We start from the raw sequence: 22,039 nt of genomic DNA, 5'->3' as shown, positions 1-22,039 counted from the left end.
GTCGTTTCAACTTTTTCAGTCGAATAAAGCAACCGAATGCAGCTTCTATTTGCGGCAACGTTGGCTACATGGATGTTTTTCACTCATTCTCCGGGTTTGTGTGGTTTCACTCAATGTGAGACAGCCAACTGATGGTTACATCGGCTACATGAATGTTTCCACTCAGTCCTTGCGTAGGAGTGGTATAATTTACATACTTGTTCAGGTTTTTCGGTTGTACGTAGCAATGACTAGGACGCTAGCTTTATGAGAGACAAATACACCATCTTATTTCAAGGGGAGGTGAACACAAGGTACTGAATGAAACGTGCTGGCAGATTAAAATTGTGTGTTAGACCGAGACTCGAACTCGTTGCCTTTGCCTTTCTCGGGCAAGTGCTCTACCTATTGACCTACCCAAACACGACTCACGACCCGTTCTCACAGCTGTTCTTCCGCCAGTGCCTCGTCTCCTACCTTCCAAACTTACTGCATACTTTCAAAGATTGGCCAAATGCGAGTACAGCTCGCGCACGCGGGGTTCCGTACAAACTTAATTATGTGTGTAGACAGTTAACCCATTTTAACCTCACCGCCTCTCTTAAAATGAATTGAAACTGCGTATAATAACTGACGAATGAAAATATTAACGTTCTGTAAAATCTGACTTGAAATATTAGCAATGACGGCAACGTGAAAGAAAGCTGGGGCCTCTTTTCATGAAATACAGTTTCATTGATTCTATTGTTAACGTTTTTACATAAATTATTAAACAATTTTAGTAGCAACTTCGAAATACCTACAGCTAACAGCTTGGAAGGCAGTTCTTTTGGTAATCTTGACCTTGAAAGATAGTTCTGCTTACTTTCGGAAAAGAAAATGTAATTTGCCTGGACTTCTTGATGTAAAAAATGATTGCAAGTTCTATCGGAATTTAAGGACAAAAGGAAGATGCGCACAGAATGGCGCTCGAAAACTACCCCGACCAAAATAAAAACTTCCGTATTTAATTATTCCGCAATTACTAATCTTGTAAGAAAAGGAGTGGTTCAAAAGGCTCTGAGCACTATGGCACTTAACATCTGAGGTCATCAGTCCCCTAGAACTTAGAACTACTTAAACCTAACTAACCTAAGGGCAGCACACACATCCATGCCCGAGGCAGGATTCGAACCTGCGACCTTAGCGGTCGCGCGGTTCCACACTGAAGCGCCTAGAACCGCTCGGCCACACCGGCCGGCAAATGGAGTGGTATTTTAAATAAAATAAAAAATGAATTTAAGTGACACACACATTTACATTTGGTCGTCAGAGACACTACTCGATTCTAATCACGGAGAAACAAATAAAACTTTTATATGATTCCTGTACATTTAATTATTCCCGGAATGTGATTAAACACTTATTCTCCAGATCAGACTTAAAGCTGAACACCCAACCAAGTCGGCATCAGATGAAAGTTGGCCCAATTCAGAATCGAGCGAGCTAAATAAGCGAGCGGGCGAAATAAACAAAATTTGAGATCAAAAAGTGAGATCGAGGACCCTTGTACCATGGTTTTTATGATCATTTACGTCGATGATCTTTGACCATTTAGAGATTATATTTGTAGTTACAGCTCTGGTATCTATGATACATTTTATATACTCCTAAAGTCTTACACTTGGAGTTTACGCACTCTAAAGCGTTTGTTCCCACATATTTACATTAATAAAACTCAGAGAGAATATTTGTAAAGTTCGCCTGTTGCGCCATACCATCCCCGGAATGGGGAACATTGATGACATTTGGCTGTTATTCATATCGGTACTCGCAAGATATTGGTACTGGGAATTGCATGACACTACCAAAATAACAGCACTTCCTGTGACTAGCCTGGACATACAAGAAGAAGCGAACAGGGGACTTGTTTTATATACAGTAATATATAGAGAGAAGATTCATTAACATATTTTTATTTACTTACTAAAATATAAGTACGACTTACGTTTTACGGTTGCATGCAGCAATATTTCTTTCATTGTGCTTTTGTCGGACGATAAGTGCAATCTAAGTCCTAATGACAAATTTCTGCACCGACGCAGTCTGTCTGAGTTTCGTCTCCATCCACTGTGATGCCGGGTGCATTGGCTGCTGTTCGGTTTCTGGGGTCAGGTGAGACATCGTCCATCACGATCCTGTCGAGGAACTTGCCCCCGTCATCATGATACCGCTGCAGGAATGTCAGTGCTGCTCCAAAGAGTTTCGTTTTGTGCTCGGATGTCAGTTTTTTGGAACAGACTTTGTTGTATCCACGGACCCAACCAACCAACCAACTCGCGCACGCGCGCCCCGACCGTGACACCGCTGGCCACAGCTCCTGTCGCGGCCGTCGGCGTCTCAGGGCGTTCGTTACTGCCGACGGAAGAGGTGGCGCCACGGCTGAGCTCGGGTCCGCAGCGCCCTCTGCCTTTTGCATATGAGGAGGAGCGCTGGCCCCGAGGCGGGCGACAGACGTGCACCCGTTTAAATGCTACCCTACCTATAAACTCGTCCAAGTTCTGGTCAGCCTTCCGTCGCCTTACCGGAACTAAACCCTCCCCCTACTATCCTCTTCTCCATGACGATCACCCCTTCCCTGACACCCTTAGTAAGGCCAATCACTTTGCCTCCTACCTCTCCGATGTCTTTCCCATGCCCGATGATCCCCAGTTCGATTACTCCCTCTTCCCGGATGTCCGCGATCGAACCTCAGTCCCTCCCCTCGCTCCTGGTTTCCAGTAGTTGAGCAACATGGCACACACGGAACTCAATGCCCCTATCACTGCACAGGATCTCATTGCTACACTCCGCACAAAACGCAACACCGCTCCTGGTCACGATCGTTTTACCTACCGTCACTTCCGTGAAGCTTCTGTCTCTTTCCTCTCCACCCTGGCCAGGCTCTACAATGTAGTCCTGTCCACCAGTTACTACCCCGACCTGTGGAAAACCTCCCGTATCCTCATGTTCCTTAAACCTGGCAAACCGCCGTCCGCCGTCTCCTCCTACCGTCCCATCAGCCTCACCTCGGTCTTCAGCAAGGTCCTGGAATCCATCCTCACCCGACGCATCCACCAGCATCTCCGCCAGTACCGCCTCCTTCCCGTTACCCAGTGTGGCTTTCGGCCGTCCTTCTCTTCCGACGACCTTCTCCTTCACCTCACTCATCTCCTTTCCGACCAGCTTAATTCCCGTCGCTCCGCAATCTTCCTCTCCCTGGACCTCGAACGTGCCTATGACCGCGTTTGGCATTCCGGTCTCCTCTTCGAGCTCCAAACCTTCGGCCTTCCCATTAACTACGTCCGTCTGATCGGCTCCTTTCTCTCCCACCGTCCTTCCTACATCACCATCCATAACACGGATTCCTACACCTTTTTTCCCTCCGCCGGTGTGCCCCAAGGCTCCGTCCTCTCCCCCCTTCTGTACCTATTGTATACAGCGGACATGCCGCCGCCATCACCCCCCCCCCTCCCCCGTCCACCTTCTCCAGTTTGCCAATGACACCGCCTTCATTGCCCTTGCCCCCACCCTGCAGCGTTCCCAACACCTTCTCCAATCCCATCTTGACCGGTTCACCCCTTGGTGCAACCAAGTGATTCTCCAACAGAAAGAGGTTCCTACTCAATGGTCTGAAGATGACCACAGTAGTGGTCGAAACCGGCCACGTTGATAAATAAACCGTGATCAAGACTGTTTTTAATAGTAAATAACTAAAGATGACAGTTTTTCATCATTGATGGCTTAACATAAGTGCAGAAAGGAGTCAGATACATGGACTCACACGTTTGCAAGACCCTGCCAGAACGTATTAAATGTCCAATGCATACTGTGGCTAAGACTGAATTAAACAACTTTCTGTTCTACCTCACTGAAATTTTCTCAAATTACTATTTTTGGTCATTTTGCAATATTCTTTTTTTTTTGTCATCAGTTTTCCAAACTTTTCATCTCCGAGTAGCACTTGCAACCCTCGTGTTCAGTTATTTTCTGGATGAATTCTACAATTTTTGCCTTCTACAGCTCCCTCTAGTACCATGGAAGTCGATCCCTCATGTCTTAAGAGATGTCCTATCATCCTGTCCCTTCTTGTTGTCACTGTTTTCCACATATTCCTTTCCTCTCCGATTCTGCGCAAAACCTCCTCATTCCTTACCTTATCAGTCCACCTAATTTTCAGCATCGTCTGTAGCACCACATCTCAAATGCTTCGATTCTCTTCTGTTCTGGTTTTCCCATAGTCCATGTTTCACTGCCATACAATACTGTGCTCCAAACTTATATTCTCAGAAATTTCTTCCTCTGATTAAGGCCTATGTTTGATACTAGTAGACTGCTCTTGGCCAGGAATGCCCTTTTTGTCTTTGCTAGTCTGCTTTTGATGTCCTCCTTGCTACGTCCGTCAGTGGTTATTTCGCTGCCTGGGTAGCAGAATTCCTTTTCATCTACTTCGTGACCATCAATCCTGATGTTAAATTTCTCGCAGTTCTCGTTTCTGCTACTTCTCATTACTTTACTCTTTCTTCGATCTACTCTCAATCCATATTTTGTACTCATTAGACTGTCCATTCCATTCAGCAGATCACTTAATTCTTCTTCACTTTTACTCCGGATACTAACGTCATCAGCGAATCGTATCATTGATACCTTTTGACCCTGAATTTTAATTCCACTCTGAAAGCTTCCTTTTATTTCGATCATTGCTTCTTCGATGTACAGATTGACCAGTATGGGCGAAGCACTACATCCCTGTCTTACACCCTTTTTAATACGAGCACTTCATTCTTGATCGTCCATCCGTATTATTCCCTCTTGGTTATTGTATATATTGTATATTACCTATCTCTCCCTATAGCTTACCGCTGCCTTACAATGTTTTTAATCCGTGCACTTCGTTCTTGATCTTTTGTTCTTACCGTTCCCTCTTGGATCCTGTATGCATTGCAATTACCTCCTTCCCTATACCTTATTCCTATTTTTCTCAGAATCTTAAAGATCTTGCATCGTTTACATTCTCGAAAGCTTTTTCCAGGCCGACAAATCTTGTTACCGTGTCTTGCATTCATTATCAACTGCAACGTCAGAATTGGCTGTCTGGTGCCTTTACCTTTCCTAAAGCCAAACTGATTGTCAACTAACACATCCACAATTTTTTTTCCTTTCTTCTGTACATTATTCTTGTCAGAAAATTGGATGCATGAACTATTAAACTGATTGTGTGATACTTCTCACACTTTTCGATTTTTGCAGTCTTCGGAATTTTTTGGATGATGTTTTTCCGAAAGTCTGATGATACAACATCAGTCTCATACATTCTGCACACCAACGCGAATAGTCATTTGGTTACCTTGTATCCCAATGGTTTTAGAAATTCTAATGGAATGTTACGTACGCCTTCTGCATTATTTGGTCTTTAGTCCTCGAAAACTCTAGTAAAGTCTGATTCTAACACTGGATGCTCTATCACTTCAGTATCGACTCACGTCGTAAGACAAGTCTTCTCCCCTCACAGAGATCTTTAGTGAACTCTTTCCCTCTGTCCACACTCTCCTCTCCATCTAACAGTGGAATTCCTATTGTAGTACATATGCGTAGTGCCCCTCTCCATTAGACTCATTACTCGCGGCAGACAATCTTACCGAGTCCCGTGAGAGTTCGGGCAATGCGTGTGCATCCAGCACAGAAGAAGAAGGTCAATGGCAGGTTAGCTTGAACTATATGAAGATGGTATTTGTTCTTTCGGACATGTCCGAGAAAGAACAGATACCATCGGTGACCATGCAATTCTCTTAGAATGAAATGGGCAGGGCCACTACGAATGTAGTGTGTGGACGTTAAGTTGGGAATGTGGGTCTCACGGGGAGCGTGAAAGGGATAAACCCCTGCAGTCGTACTGTCCTATGTCCCCTCGGTGGCTCAGGTGGATAGAGCGTCTGCCATGTAAGCAGGAGATCCCGGGTTCCAGTCCCGGTCGGGACACACATTTTCAGCCGTAACCGTTGATGTATATCGACGCCTGTCGACAGCTTAGGGTCTTGCTTTAACTATCATTTCACCCTTAAGTCTGTATTCCTGAGTTTCCATGGACATTTTTAAACTTCTTTCTTCCGCCGATCAGCTGCATTTATTGTGTCACCCATGGTTACCTTTCTTGAAGCAATGTTTGGTTTTCCAACTTCCGTGACTGTTGTTTTTAGAGATCTCCATTCCTCTTAAACTGAACTACTTAGTGCGCTGTTCATTATCACAGTATCTGTAGCCCCAGAGGACTTCAAGCGTATCTCTTCATTCCTTCGTACTTCCGTATCCTTTGTGCACTGATTCTTCCTTACTAGCCTCTTGAGCTTCAGCCTTCTCTTCATCATTACCATATTGTGATCTGAGCCTATATCTGCCTCTGGGTATGCCTGATTTCGGAATCTCTGCTTGTTCGTGATGTTATGCAACTGAAATCTTCTTTTACCCCCTGGCCTTTTCCAAGTACGCCTCCTCCTCTTGTGGTTCTTGAATCGAGTACTCGCTATTAATATCTGAAGTACATTGCACAAGTCAATTAGTCTTTCTCCTCTCTCGTTCCTACTACCAAGCCCATATTCTCCCGTAACCCTTTCTTCTACTACTTCACCTACAACCGCATTTTTGATCCAGCAGCCATCATGAATTAATGCACGAAGGAACTACAGACTTTGACTGCGGGCGGACATTGACTGAAGTCCATGGGAGAAGATGAAAATATGTGGCGGACCGACATTGGAACCCAGGTCTCCCGGGCAAGGGGCACTGCATCAGTAGAACTTGAGAATTTGGGTCTGACGAGAGGCATGCTCGGGTAGTCCGTGCAGTTGCGATGACCACTGTGTCCGGATGGTCCAGCGGTCAGAGCACCTGCCTAGTAAGCAGGAGACACAGGTTCGAATTCTGGTCCGCCACAAATTTTCATCTTCTCCCATGGACTTCAGTCAATGTCCGCCCGCATCCAAGGTCTGCAATAGCTTTAAGTGTTACTATATTTTCGTCTCCGTTTAGGCACAGAATCACCCGTTGAATATCGTCATGACCCTTCCCTATCTCTTCACGTTGACATTTATAACTGGACTATCGTTGCCGGTGGTGGTTTTCTGTCGATTCTGTTGAGAACAACCCTATCGTCAAACTGTTCACAGTAAATAGTTCAAATGGCTCTGAGCACTATGGCACTTAACATCTGAGGTCATCAGTCCCCTAGAACTTAGAACTACTTAAACCTAACTAACCTCAGGACGTCACACACATCCACGCCCGAGGCAGGATTCGAACCTGCGACCGTAGCGGTCGCGCGGTTCCAGACTGAAGCGCCTAGAACCGCTCGGCTACAACGGCCGGCTGTTCGCAGTAATGCAATCTCTGTACTACCTTCGTGTTCATAACGAATCCTACTCCCGTTATATTGTTTTCTGCTGCTGTTGATGTTATGTAACCAGAAATCCATGTCCTCTTCCAATTTCGCTGACTCCCACTACATCTTGATAGAGCCTTACACTCCGACTCGTAGAACGCTATTTCATTGGTATTCCATCTTTTTCTCATAGTCACCTCTCCCTCGGCAGTCCCCTCCAGGAGATCCGAATGAGGTACTAGTCCAGAATCGTTTGCCAATGTAGAGATGATAGATGTTTTCACTTACAGGCCACATGCCCTGTGGATACACATTATGTGTCTTTAATCTAATGGTTTCCATTGCTTTCTGCATCCTCATATTGTAGGTCATTGCTGAGTCTTCTGCCTTGTAGGGGCGGCTTCCCACCCCAAGGGCAAAGAGTTCCCTGAATCTCTGTTCATTCCTGCAATATCTTTGAGAAGAGCAATGGCGAAATGAGAGTGACTTATTACGCCAGAAGTCTTAAGCCACCACTGCTGCTTATATTGATTCAAACTTTATGCAGTTGTGCGTTTCGAACCCAGGACCGAGAACGGGCACAGACGGACTGTCCGCCTAGGAGATGTCCAATACCCAGTAGCAGAGCATGCCGTCCAGCATAAGTCTAGGGACCTAGGAACCTGCTACAACGTACGTGCCATTTGGCTTCTGCCACCCAACACCAGTCCCTCGGAACTGCGGAGATGGGAACCTGCACTACAACACATCCTTTCATCCCGCCATACCCCTGGACTGAACCTACGTTACATAGTTGTGTTTATCTTTATGCTATATACCTCTTTACTTATGTATGTATCCTCTTTGGTTTGAAGCTCGCACAGTACTTAACAGTAGAATATCTTTGGCTTCCCTCCGACAACCATGCCTCCATCCTTGCTACCCTCCCTGTTTACCTTTCCCTGTTGCTACATAACCTGGGTTGTGAGTAACTGAATCCACTTTCCCTTCTTCCCTTTTTTCCCCTCTCTCGTCCCTGATGAAGGAACAAAGTTCCGAAAGCTAGGAATGCAAATTTTCTGTTCTGATTTGTGTTATCTATCGGCTGTACTGAGCTGAGGTAAGTACTGGCCAGCCCCTCTATCTCTTTGTTAGTTTTTTTTCACATCTTTATATGAGATTTTCCATTAATCATTTATTATAAGATTAAGCCATTTTATTTACTTAAATAGCATGCACAGTTCTTTCGACCCCTCTCTGCAGTACGACTAGTGTGTGCAATGCAAGGTCACATAATTGAGAGGCAGACAGGATTTTGGCCCATTATCTGGTGCGATAACCGCCGCACAGCTTATTTGATTGGTTGCTGCTGGATCCAGGTGAGCGCCCCGGATTGTGGCAGAGGCACCGGCAAACAGTGCCGTTACGTGTGATCATTCTGTCTAGTATGCATGCGCCACTGAGCAGTCATATCACGAAACTATCTCCAACGCTATTGTCGGCTTCACTGCCGGCGTCTGGGCTGGATAGCAACAGAACAATACTGCGATTAACAGGGTCATCAATAAAAATGGGCCCAGTAATGCATTGTGCACCAACTGCGCACGAAACAGCGACTTCATGTTGATGAGGTGGAGCTGCAGATTGAACAAGTACCGGGTATACATTGACACACATGTCTGGAATGACATGGGGTTTTATTAGAACCAAACAAAGTTCACAAAATGTCGGACACATGGCGCTGGACAGCAAAACGTCAGTGACTGCGCATAACAATCGCGTATAAAAGGAGCTGTAATGAGAGAGATAATCAGATGCGTCAGCAGTCGCAGCATGTTGACGTTACCTGAAAAGGCTCTTTTAGTGAAGCTGTGTTATCAGAATGGGGAATGTGCTACTTAAGCGTTACGATCTTATCACCATAGGAAGGGGATTCGAACGGGTAAAGGTCCGTTGACAAATGCAGCTGTGGCAAGAATGATTTCGAAGTTCGAGGCCACGGGTTGTTTAGACGATAGACCCCGTAGTGGCCGACCGAGCACAAGGCATAATGCTGCTGAGACAGTTCAGGAAGAAATTGAGACTGTAGCGGGTTCGTCTATGCACGGGGAAGTCAGCGCTCGTGCAGTCGCACGTCGCATCGGCATTCAATACACTACTGTTTGGTTGGCACTTAGGCGTACCCTCCGATGCTATCCGTACAAAATCCATCGGCATCATGAACTGTTACCTGACGATTTAGTGAAGCGGAGGACATTTGCGGTGTGGGCGTTTCAAAAGATGGCGGAAGATGACGATTGGTTGAGTAACGTGTTGTGGAACGACGAAGCTCATTTCACACTCCGAGGGTCTGTCAATGCCCACAACTGCAGAATTTGGGCTACCGAAAACCTTAGAACTGTCGTGGAAACTCCATAGCGCGACGAGAAAGTCACGGTACGGGTTGGATTTACCACATCTACCGTTATCGGGCCTTTTTTCTTCGTCGAAATGCGTGATTCTGGTTTTGTAACTGCTACCGTGACGGGTGAGAGGTACGCCGATATGTTACAGAATCGCATCATCCCCAGCCTGGCTGATAAACACTTGCTGGAACGTACGATGTTTATGCAGGATGGCGCTCCATCCCATATTGCTAGACGCGTGAAAGATCTCTTGCGCGCGTCGTTTGGGGATGACCGTGTGCTCAGCCGCCACTTTCGTGATGCTTGGCCTCCCAGGCCCCCAGACCTCAGTCCGTGCGATTATTGGCTTTGGGGTTACCTGAAGTCGCAAGTGTATCGTGATCGACCGACATCTCTAGGGGTGCTGAAAGACAACATCCGACGCCAATGCCTCACCATAACTCCGGACATGCTTTACAGTGCTGTTCACAAAATTATTCCTCGACTACAGTTATTGTTGAGGAATGATGGTGGACAGATTGAGCCATTCCTGTAAAGAACATCATCTTTCCTTTGTCTTACTTTGTTATGCTAATTATTGCTATTCTGATCGGATGAAGCGCCATCTGTCGGACATATTTGAACTTTTGTATTTTTTGGTTCAAATAAAACCCCATGTCATTCCAAGCATGTGTGTCAATTTGTATCTCTCTATCTACATTATTCCGTGATTTATTCAGTTTTCTAATTTATACTGACTTTTTGATCACCCGGTACACCAATTTTATTTGTTGACCGTAGCCATGGAGGTGGAAGTGTGCCTCTTCACTAGACCAGATCATATCCATATCTACTGTTCCGCTTTCAAAGGCCTCAGGATCTCATTTCCAAGAGAATATCGCCGCTTCACCGATATGTCCTCGGACGGTGGTCACCGTCCCATTTTCAGAGGAAAAAAGTTAAGTTTCTCTTACATGATCCTCCAGAAAGAATGTCACGGCATCCTGAATTGCTGCTTGTTGACATGTGGACTCCTATCTGGAGAGACCGCAAGTCTCTAGAGGAGCGGAAGGTTCCAAATGATTGGAAAAGAGCACAGGTAGTCCCAGTCTTCAAGAAGCGTTGTCGAGCAGATGCGCAAAACTATAGACCTATATCTCTGACGTCGATCTGTCGTAGAATTTTAGAACATGTTTTTTGTTCGCATATCATGTCGTTTCTGGAAACGCAGAATCTACTCTGTAGGAATCAACATGGATTCCGGAAACAGCGATCGTGTGAGACCCAACTCGCTTTATTTGTTCATGACACGCAGAAAATATTAGATACAGGCTCCCAGGTAGATGCCATTTTCCTTGACTTCCGGAAGGCGTTCGATACAGTTCCGCACTGTCGCCTGATGCACAAAGTAAGAGCCTACGGAATATCAGACCAGCTGTGTGGCTAGAGTGAAGAGTTTTTAGCAAACAGAACACTGCATGTTGTTATCAATAGAGAGACGTCTACAGACATTAAAGTAACCTCTGGCGTGCCACAGGGGAGTGTTATGGGACCATTGCTTTTCACAATATATATAAATGACCTAGTAGATAGTGTCGGAAGTTACATGCTGCTTTTCGTGGTTGATGCTGTAGTATACAGAGAAGTTGCAGCATTAGAAAATTGCAGCGAAATGCAGGAAGATCTGCAGTGGATAGGCACTTGGCGCAAGGGAGTGGAAACTGACCCTTAACATAGACAAATGTAATGTATTGCGAATACATAGAAAGAAGGATCCTTTATTGTATGATTATATGGTAGCGGAACAAACACTGGTAGCAGTTACTTCTGTAAAATATCTGGGAGTATGCGTACGGAACGATTTGAAGTGGAATGATCATATAAAATTAATTGTTGGTAAGGCGGGTGCCAGGTTGAGATTCATTGGGAGAGTCCTTAGAAAATGTAGTCCATCAACAAAGGAGGTGGCTTACAAAACACTCGTTCGACCTATAATTGAGTATTGCTCATCGGTGTGGGATCCGTACCAGGTCGGGTTGACGGAGGAGATAGAGAAGATCCAAAGAAGAGCGGCGCGTTTCGTCACAGGGCTATTTGGTAAGCATGATAGCGTTACGGAGATGTTTAGCAAACTCAAGTGGCAGACTCTGTAAGAGAGGCGCTCTGCATCGCGGTGTAGTTTGCTCGCCAGGTTTCGAGAGGGTGTGTTTCTGGCTGAGGTATCGAATCTATTGCTTCCCCCTACTTATACCTCCCGAGGAGATCACGAATGTAAAATTAGAGAGATTAGAGCGCGCACGGAGGTTTTCCGGCAGTCGTTCTTCCCGCGAACCAAACGCGACTGGAACAGGAAACGGAGGTAATGACAGTGGCATGCAAGGTGCCCTCCGCCACACACCGTTGGGTGGCTTGCGGAGTATAGATGTAGATGTAGATGTATGTAGATGTATCTGAATGAGGTTCGTACGCCGGCCGAAGTGGCCGTGCGGTTAAAGGAGCTGCAGTCTGGAACCGCAAGACCCCTACGGTCGCAGGTTCGAATCCTGCCTCGGGCATGGATGTTTGTGATGTCCTTAGGTTTAACTAGTTCTAAGTTCTAGGGGACTAATGACCTCAGCAGTTGAGTCCCATAGTGCTCAGAGCCATTTTTTTGAGGTTCGTACTCGTCCCACCTCATCCAGGGCTACAGCTGAGGCTGTTCGTCCTGCCTGGCCCTTTCTGGAATCACGAAGGGCTCTAGTCTTCTCACTGGCTCATTTCACTGTTGAAGATGCGTCTCACCACAACATTACGTACAGAATTTGCGCAAAATGTCTTTACGATCAACGAACGTGGGTCAGTGCTTGTGCTTCCATTTTGAAACTGAATGAGCTGTAGAATTTTCAGGGCTACAATGCACGAACATCAGAAGGAGAATCATTTACAGAGTACAGCGAAGTCACAGTAAACAAATACTTTCTAACACCTATTTTGTACCACCCTGTACCTAACTTTCCTGTCAGACAGGTCACAGTTGGTAGTAATGGACTGAAAGTCATCGAGTAAAACAGAAGTAATATCAGGCGTTCCCCAAGGTAGTGTTATAGGCCTTCTGTTGTTCCTGATCTGTATTAACGACATAGGAGAAGATCTCAGCAGCCGTTTTAGATTGTTTGCAGATGATGCTGTCGTTTACCTTCTTGTAAAGTCGTCAGATGACCAAAACGAATTGCAAAATGATTTACATAAGATATCTGTATGGTGCGAAAAATGGCAATTGAGCCTCCGTGAAGGAAAGTGTGAAGTTATTCACATGAGTACTAAATTTCGATTACGCGATAAGTCACAAAAATCTGAAGGGTGTAAAATAAACTAAATATTTAGAGAGTATGAAAGAGAAGCAGTGGTTGGGAAGGGAGTGAGAGAGGGTTGTAGCCTATTCCCGATGTCATTCAATCTGTATATTGAGTAAGCAATAAAGAAAACAAAAGAAAAGTTTGGAGTAGGTATTAAAATCCATGGAGAAGAAATAAAAACTTTGAGGTTCGCCGATGACATTGTAATTCTGTCAGAGACAGCAAAGGACTTGGAAGAGCAGTTGAACGGAATGGACAGTGTCTTGAAAGGAGGATATAAGATGAACATCAACAAAAGCAAAACGAGGATAATGGAATGTAGTCGAATTAAGTCGGGTTATGCTGAGGGAATTGGATTAGGAAATGAGACACTTACAGTAGGAAAGGAGTTTTGCTATTTGGGGAGCACAATAACTGATGGTGGTCGAGGCAGGGAGGATATAAAATGTAGACTGGCAATGGCAAGGAAAGCGTTTCTGAAGAAGAGAAATTTGTTAACATCGAGTAGTGATTTAAGTGTCAGGAAGTCATTTCTGAAAATATTTGTATGGAGTGTAGCCATGTATGGAAGTGAAACATGGACGATAAATAGTTTAGACAAGAAGAGAATAGAAGCTTTAGAAATGTGGTGCTGCAGAAGAATGCTGAAGATTAGATGGGTAGATCACATAACTAATGAGGAGGTATTGAATAGAATTGGGGAGAAGAGAAGTTTGTGGCACAACTTGACTAGAAGAAGGCATCGGTTGGTAGGACATGTTCTGAGGCATCAAGGGATCACCAATTTAGTATTGGAGGGCAGCGTGGAGGGTGAAAATCGTAGAGGGAGACCAAGAGGTGAATACACTAAGCAGATTCAGAAGGATGTAGGTTGCAGTAGATACTTGGGAGATGAAGAAGCTTGCACAGGATAGAGTAGCACTGAGAGCTGCATCAAACCAGTCTCAGCACTGAAGACCACAACAACAACATTTAGGGATTACAATTACAAATATCCTAAATTGGAACTATCTCATAGATAATGTAGTGGGTAGAGCAAACCAAAGACTGCGATTCATTGGCAAAACACTTAGAAGGTGCATCAGATCTACCAAAGAGACTGATTACACAACGCTTGTCCGCCCTATTCTGGAGTATTGCTGTGCGGTGTGGGATCCGCATCAGGTGGGACTGACGGATGACATCGAAAAAGTACAAAGAAGGGCAGCTCTTTTTGTATTATCGCGAAATAGGAGAGACAGTGCCACAGACATGATACGTGAATTGGAGTGACAATCATTAAAACAAAGGCTTTTTCGTTGCGACGGGATCTTCTCATGAAATTTCAATCACCAGTTTTCTCCTCCGATTGCGAAAACATTCTGATGGCACCCACCTACATAGGGAGAAATTATCATCACCATAAAATAAGAGAAATCAGGGCTCACACAGAAAAAATTAAGTGCTCATTTTTCTCGCGTGCCGTCCGAGAGTGGAACGGTAGAGAGACAGCTTGAAAGTGGTTCATTGAACCCTCTGCCAGGCACTTTATTGTGAATAGCGGAGTAATCACGTAGATGTAGATGAACTAACTTACCATGTTAAGCCGTTCTGTTCCTTGGAATTTCTTTGATTATCAAATGCGTTTTCAAAATCTATAATACAAAGATGGGTTTCCCTACTCAACGTGCCATCCACATCCAACTGAGGTAGCAGCTAACCCTCAACAGGAGTATGATGGTGCCTTGTGGATATGGAGCAGCGGCCGGTCAAATATTTATCAAGGAAAATCGCCAACAGTCGTATGTTTTGAGAAGTTATTTTACTTATACAACAAGTTTCTCCATCTCATTAATGCCATCTTCAGGATCCTCTGCACTCCATGTATAGACAACCAAAGCTATCGATATTTGCATAACTGGAGCCACCAGTATCTAGATTCCGTGAATTCGTTCTTCCTGACTGGATAGGGTTACCCTACATCCTCTAGCGTTACAACTGAGACTGGTCGTCCTGACTGGCCCTTCCTGGAATCATGTAGGGATCTAGTCTTTTAACTGGTTGAAGGCATGTCTCACCACAACTATACGTTCAGAATTTGCGTAAAATGCAATAACACATATTTTGTATATTTTGGAAGAACGAATTAACAGAATCTAGATACTGCTGTCTCTAGTTATGCAAGTATCGATGTATCTGATTGTCTATACATGGAGTGCATAGGTGCCTTAAGATGACGTGAATGAAACTGGTTGTCTAAATAAAATAAATTCCCAAAACATACGGATGTTTGGCGATTTTCCTCGATAAATACTCGACAGGATAGTGCGAAAGGCACCGGTGAACCTCAGCAATAAGCTTCTGAGCAAGGGCCACAACATTAGTAGAGTGTGGATAAGTTGAAGATTTGGTTCTGACCCAATGTTCCAAAAGTACTGGTCCATGCAGGGTGGAGTTTATCGACACCACACTGCAGACGTCTTCGATTTCTTTCGGGAGACATCCAGAAATGAAATCGTTCCGTTGGACACCCTACCATTCACTGCACATCGTGTCGAATGGCCCCCTTGTAGCCCTGATCTCAACCCATGTTATTACTTCTAATGGGGTTATTTGAAGGACAGAGTCTTCAAAGATGCATCTGCAACCCGCCAGGACGCTGGTACTTCAATTTCCATAGAGATTCGTGCAGTCTAAAATAGTGATCTTCAGAACCTTATCACCGAATTCGCATGAAGGCTATACGCACTCATTGCTGCAGAAGGAAAGCACTTTGTAAACTTCTGTATTAAAATTCAGGTTACCTGTTATAGCATAAATATCTTAACGAGAACCTATCACCCTGCTTATGCTGTAGCAGGCAAAAACTTTCTATTTGGGTCACCCTCTACTTAGTTAGTTCCATGTCATACGGACCATCTGCATGATAAATCGTAATGATGTGAAACGAGTCATTTTACATTCACACTTCAAATTAATATGTAAATAGGTCTATTATATTTTTTGGTTTTCTATAATTATTATTATTAAATATATAGATGTGAGTTAGTAATTCCCACCCATCACGTTTTACACATTACAATAGTAGAGAGTCGTCTACAGCATAAAGAGAGTTGCCATGAAAAAATTTCTTCAGTTGTTTCCAAATTTTACTTTGCTGTCTGTGGAACATTTTATGTCACTGGGTAAGTTGTTAAAGTTTTAGTTGTGGGTTTATGCACCCCTTTTTTTGCTAAAGACAACATTAATGTAGAGTAATGAATGTCATTTTTGTTTCTGGTATTGTAATTATGTACACCATTGTCCCTTTTGGACTGCAGTGAATTATTTACAACAAACTCCATGAGAGAATGAAAGTACCCTGAAGTACTAGCCAGAATGCCCAATTACTTAAACAAATGTGTTCAAGATGATTATGGGTGAGCACCACATATTATTCTTACAGCAATGAAGACTTTCTTTTTTAAAGATGAGTTACCCCAAAATATTATTCCATATGACACTACTGAGTTAAAATATGCAAAATATATCAACTTACTTATTCGTATCACCCCAAGATTTTGAATGATCCTAAGTGCAAGTGTGGCTCAAAAAAAATTGTTTTAGGAGTTCCAAAATGTACTTTTCACGGTTCACATCTCAACAAAATGGACAACTAGCATATTTGAAGTTCCACCAATTTATTATTTCGTCATTATGTGTTACACTTATATACAGAATTGAATATGTTGTCTTTTTAAACCTGAAGGTGAGACCATTTGCAGGAAACATGTCAATGATACTTTAACCATTACTTCTTGGAATGAATTACAATATTAGTGTCATCTGAAAGAACTAATTCTGATTGTTGTACATCAGACAGAAGGTCATTTACACATATGAGGAACAACATCAGACCTAAGATTGAGCTTTGGGGAGTGCCATATGTGATTCCTCTCCAACCAGAGTAATGTCTTCCCACTACATTGCTTGAATTACTAAATACAACTATCTGCAGTCTTTTGGTTAGATATGACATAATAAATTGGTTGGTTGTAGCTTCAGTCCCATCTCTATACATAAATGCTATTAAGAGTCTACATGGACGCCAACATCGTTGTAGATATAGGGGGCATAATCACAAAGCCAATGAACACAAATAAACGAGTAAGAAAAGGATGTTGCATTTTCCTGAGAATTTTCAATATACAGAGTGGTGCAGGAGCAATGTTCGGTCATCAGGGATACCATAGAAATGATCATTCCAAACAAAAGGTCTAATAATCCTGAGCTCCAATATGCATACTTCAAGCACTACGAGGACTTCTTCAGTAGAAGAGATATGCTTCGCAGTAGCGAAGGCGTACAAGTGTTCATAGCTTTTAAGGTAGCGGTCTACATGATGATCGCTTACTCAGCCGCCACTTTCGTCATGCTTGGCCTCCCAGGTCCCCAGACCCCAGTCCGTGCGATTATTGGCTTTAGGGTTACCTGAAGTCGCAAGTGTATCGTGATCTACCAACATCTCTAGGGATGCTGAAAGACAACATCCGACGCCAATGCCTCACAATAACTCCGCACATGCTTTACAGTGCTGTTCACATTATTCCTCGACTAGAGCTATTGTTGAGGAATGATGGTGAACATATTGAGCATTTCCTGTAAAGAACATCATCTTTGCTTTGTCTTACTTTGTTATGCTAGTTATTGCTATTCTGATCAGATGAAGCGGCATCTGTCGGACATTTTTTGAACGTTTGTATTTTTTTTGTTCTAATAAAACCCCATGCCATTGCAAGCATGAGTGTCAATTTGTACCTCTATATCTACATTATCCCGTTATTTATTGTTTTCAAATTTATACTGACTTTTTGATCACCCGGTATATAGAATGTTACACCATGTGGAGTGGACCAAAAATTAAATAAATGTGCTTGTACATGTGAAATGATTATGAAAAATTTGCAGACTAAAGCCAGGAAAAAAAACAGCCGAATTCTTATAAAATGACAGTATTTGGCCCGTCATCGTTTATACTGATGCGCCAAAACATTATGACTGACTTCTATCGCCGCGCGGGATTAACCGAGCGGTCTAGGGCACTGCAGTCATGGACTGTGCGGCTGCTCCCGGCGGAGGTACGAGTCCTCCCTCGGGCATGGTCAGTTAAGTCCCATAAGATTTCACACACATGTGAACCTTTTTTTGAACTGACTTCTATCAACTTTCGTCCATTTTTTGGAACACAATGTAGCAGCGATTCTGCATGGCATGGGTTACATAAGTTCTGGATAGGTTTCCGGAGGTTTGTGGCACGACATGTCTGAGCGTGGGTCACGCATTTATAATAAATTACGGGCCGGTAATTTGTGGATGCGGAGCTGGTGCCCGACAGCGTCCTAGATGTGTTCCATTGGGTTTATATCAGATGAATTTGGTGGGCAAAACACTTACATCAGTTCAATGCCATGCTCCTCGAACCACTGACCTCAAGTTACGAACAGATTTCCTGTTGGCAGTGCTTTCGGGGAAGACCCCGACCGGGGTGGCCAAGCGTTTCTAGGCGCTACAGTCTGGAACCGCGCGACCGCTACGGTCGCAGGTTCGAATCCTGCCTCGGGCATGGATGTGTGTGATGTCCTTAGGTTAGTTAGGTTTGAGTAGTTCTAAGTTCTAGGGGACTGATGACCTCAGAAGTTAAGTCCCATAGTGCTCAGAGCCATTTGAACCTTTCTTTTTTCTTTTTTTTTTTCGGGGAAGTCATGAAGGGATGCAGGTGCCCTCAATAATGTTAACCTATTCCACAACTGCCACAGTGGCTTTTATTATTAACACAGCTCTCATGTGAGAGACGAGGTGAATGCCCCCATAGCATACTACTTCGACCACCAGCTGGTGACCGCGGAGACGTCTAAGAATCGAGAGGCCGTTCCCTTGTAGGAGGACGTATCCAGGCGTAACCATCTATCTGGCGTTACAAGAAACGTGGTTTACCCCAACAGGTGAGAGTTCTCCATTGATTCCGTGCGCACTGCTATCTTAAGATGCAGATGGAATACCATTTAAGTTTCACAGAGAGCATTCTGCGCCATTGGCCCCTTACCTAGCTTGCATTTATCACGAATCTCTCACCCAGGACAAAGTCCCAGGTCACTGGGAAAAAGGGCATGTGATTCCTGTATAAAAGAAAGCTAAGATAACGGACCCACGCAGCTACAGACCACTATCCTTAAAGTCGGTTGGCTGCAGAATTTCTGAACTCATTGTAGGTACGAATACAATAAATTTTCTTGAAACAGAAAACCTTCTATCCACAAATCAACACGGAAAGCATCGATCATGCGATACTCAGCGTCTTCTTTTCCCACATGATATCCTACAAAGCGAGTATCGAGGGCAACAGGCAAATTTCATATTACTAGATTTCCGGAGAGCGTTTGATACGGCGCCACTGCACATTGTTGACGAAAGTCTGAGCATACGGATACGTTTCCCAGCTATGTGAGTGGCTCGAAGACTTCCTAAGCAATAGAACTCTAGTACGCTGTCTTCGACGGTGAGTGTTCACCAGAGACAGGAGTGCCCCAGGGAAGTGTGGTAGAACCGCTCTTAAGGCCCGTCCACACGCAACGATCTGTCTGCGCAAATGTCTGCGCACATCACATCTTCGCAGACAGATCGTTGCTTGTGGAGAGAAGATTTGCACCAACCTGAGGTGTGTGCAAACCTGGAAGTTGGAGTTGGAGGTTTGAGCGAAACCTCTCAAATCTGTGGGTTCAAACCACATCTGCGCAGACAAGTTGGAGCCGCAAATCTGGCGCGGAACAACTGTCTGCTCAGTCTAGTGTTTGTATTTGTGCGCACAGGGCATTAAAATGGCTGATACTTGTCAGTGTTCTCGAGAGTTTGTTAGTGAATTCACTGAAATATATAGAAACCACCCATGTTTGTGGAAGATTAAAAGTAAAGAATATAGTGACCGAGACAAAAAGACAGCAGCATACAATGCTCCAATTGAAAAATTGCGGGCAGTTGATGTCTCGGCAAACAGAGAGACAGTAATAAAAAAAAATTCGTTGCGAACTGTTTACCGAAAAGAGTTATCCAAAGTTCAAAAATCTAGAAGATCTGGTGTGGGAGTAGATCAAGTATACCAACCAACGTTATGGTATTTTGATCAAGAAACGCCAAGACCAAGCAGGAGTACAATTGAGGATGGAATTGGAGTGTCAGTGTGCGAGGAAATGGAACACGAGATAATGAAAACAGTACTATAACTATATTAACTGTAGTATTCACAACCACAGTACTACAACTAAAACTTTTCAAGCAGATAACGAACCTCTGTCTAGAATTCAGAATGGAATTTTGTATCCTGGAACAAAAGTTTGTAACAGTTTGCTTCTACACAGTCGCGAACTGAAAATGCCTACTCAGAAACAAAGTAAACCATAGCTCATTGGCCTTGTAGGTATATAATCTCTAATAATATAGGCCTACTGTGTTTCAAACAAGTCTACAACACCAAAAATATTATCTGTAACTTGACAGACTTAATTTACTTGACTTGCCTTCATGAACTCATCCTTCAGGACAGCGTAAATAGCTTCACATGTGTTGGGTATTATTTCACTCAACGCTTGTTTCGATATTGCAGTTGAAAATTCCAAATCCTTGTAGCTCCTTCCTGTTGCTAGGAATCTTAATGTTACCGCCAGCCGTTCATGAGGAGAAATTGCCCTTCTCTATACAAGTATTTTTTTCTCATAATATGAGGTGTTACAAGCTTTAAGAGATAATTATAAGTTTCGATATCCATCCGCAAATAATTTCGCCAGTCGTTAGGTTCACCCTGCAACTCTCGCAATAAATTTACGTGAGAAAGCTGCTTTCGCTTTAGCAGCCACTGTCTACACCATTTTGACCGCTTTCTCTGTTTCCTGCGGTTTGTCTGAATGTTTTTTGCAACACAAGTTGCGAACACAGACCACAACAGAACTTCCTCCATTTCTATATTTCAAAATAACTTAATTAAATTTTGGACGTTTACGGGGAGCGTAGTCGCTTGCCACTGATATTTCTTTCCTGCACCGACAGATGGCGGGCGAGTAGTAGACTGGGGTTTGTGTCGTGTGAACACACCACATTTGCAGCGATCTTTTGCATGCACAGACTTCTGCGCCGATGTCTGCGCAGACAGATGGTTGCGTGTGGACCGGGCTTTACGCTGTCTACTCATAAATGATCCGACGGGCTGGGAGAGCAACAGTTTGCAGCTGTCTGTCGAATGACGCTGTGGTGTGTGGGAAATGTCGTACTTCAGTGACTATAGGAATATGAAAGATAACTTAGACAGAATTTGTAGTTGGTATGCTCTAAATGTAGAAAAATGTAAGTTAATGCAGGTGAGTAGGAGCAAAAAATTCTGTAATCTTCGAATACAGCATTAGTGCTGTGCTATTTGACATAGCTACATCGATTAAATATCTAGGCGTAACGTGGCAAAGCGATATGAAATGAAATGGGCTCTTTATAGTGGTAATAAGTAAGGCGAATATTCGACTTTGTTCTATTGGGAGACTTTCAGGACAGTGTAGCTCATCCATAAAGGAGACGACGCATAAAACGCTGGAGCGGCCTATTTCTGTGTTCTTTTAGAGTGTTTCGGATATGTACCAGGTCGGTTCAAAAAATGGCTCTGAGCACTATGAGACTTAATATCTGAGGTCATCAGTCCCCTAGAACTTAGAACTACTTAAACCTAACTAACCTAAGGACATCACACACATCCATGCCCGAGGCAGGATTCGAACCTGCGACTGTAGCGGTAGCGCGGTTCCAGACTGAAGTGCCCAGAACCGCTCGGCCACTTCGGCCGGCTACCAGGTCGGTTTAATGGAAAGCTAGAAAAAATTCAGAGGGGAGATGATACGTTTCATAAAAACCAAAAACAAGCCAAAGTTGCAAATTTTCTTTTTGTTATTTACTGGATGATTAGTTTCAGGCTAGGA

The 22,039-nt window shown here is 43.9% G+C and overlaps 1 protein-coding gene across 1 annotated transcript in view; it reads right to left on the bottom strand.

Moving 5' to 3' along the window:
* Positions 1–22,039, bottom strand: part of LOC124550833 — a 165,290-nt gene that overhangs the window by 59,608 nt on the left and 83,643 nt on the right. The window lies entirely within an intron of this gene.

This window comes from Schistocerca americana, chromosome 9 (assembly GCF_021461395.2).
Source record: "Schistocerca americana isolate TAMUIC-IGC-003095 chromosome 9, iqSchAmer2.1, whole genome shotgun sequence".
Taxonomy (NCBI): Eukaryota; Metazoa; Arthropoda; class Insecta; order Orthoptera; family Acrididae; genus Schistocerca; species Schistocerca americana.
Note: the sequence above shows the minus strand (reverse complement) of the source record. Positions and strands in the feature narration are given on the sequence as shown.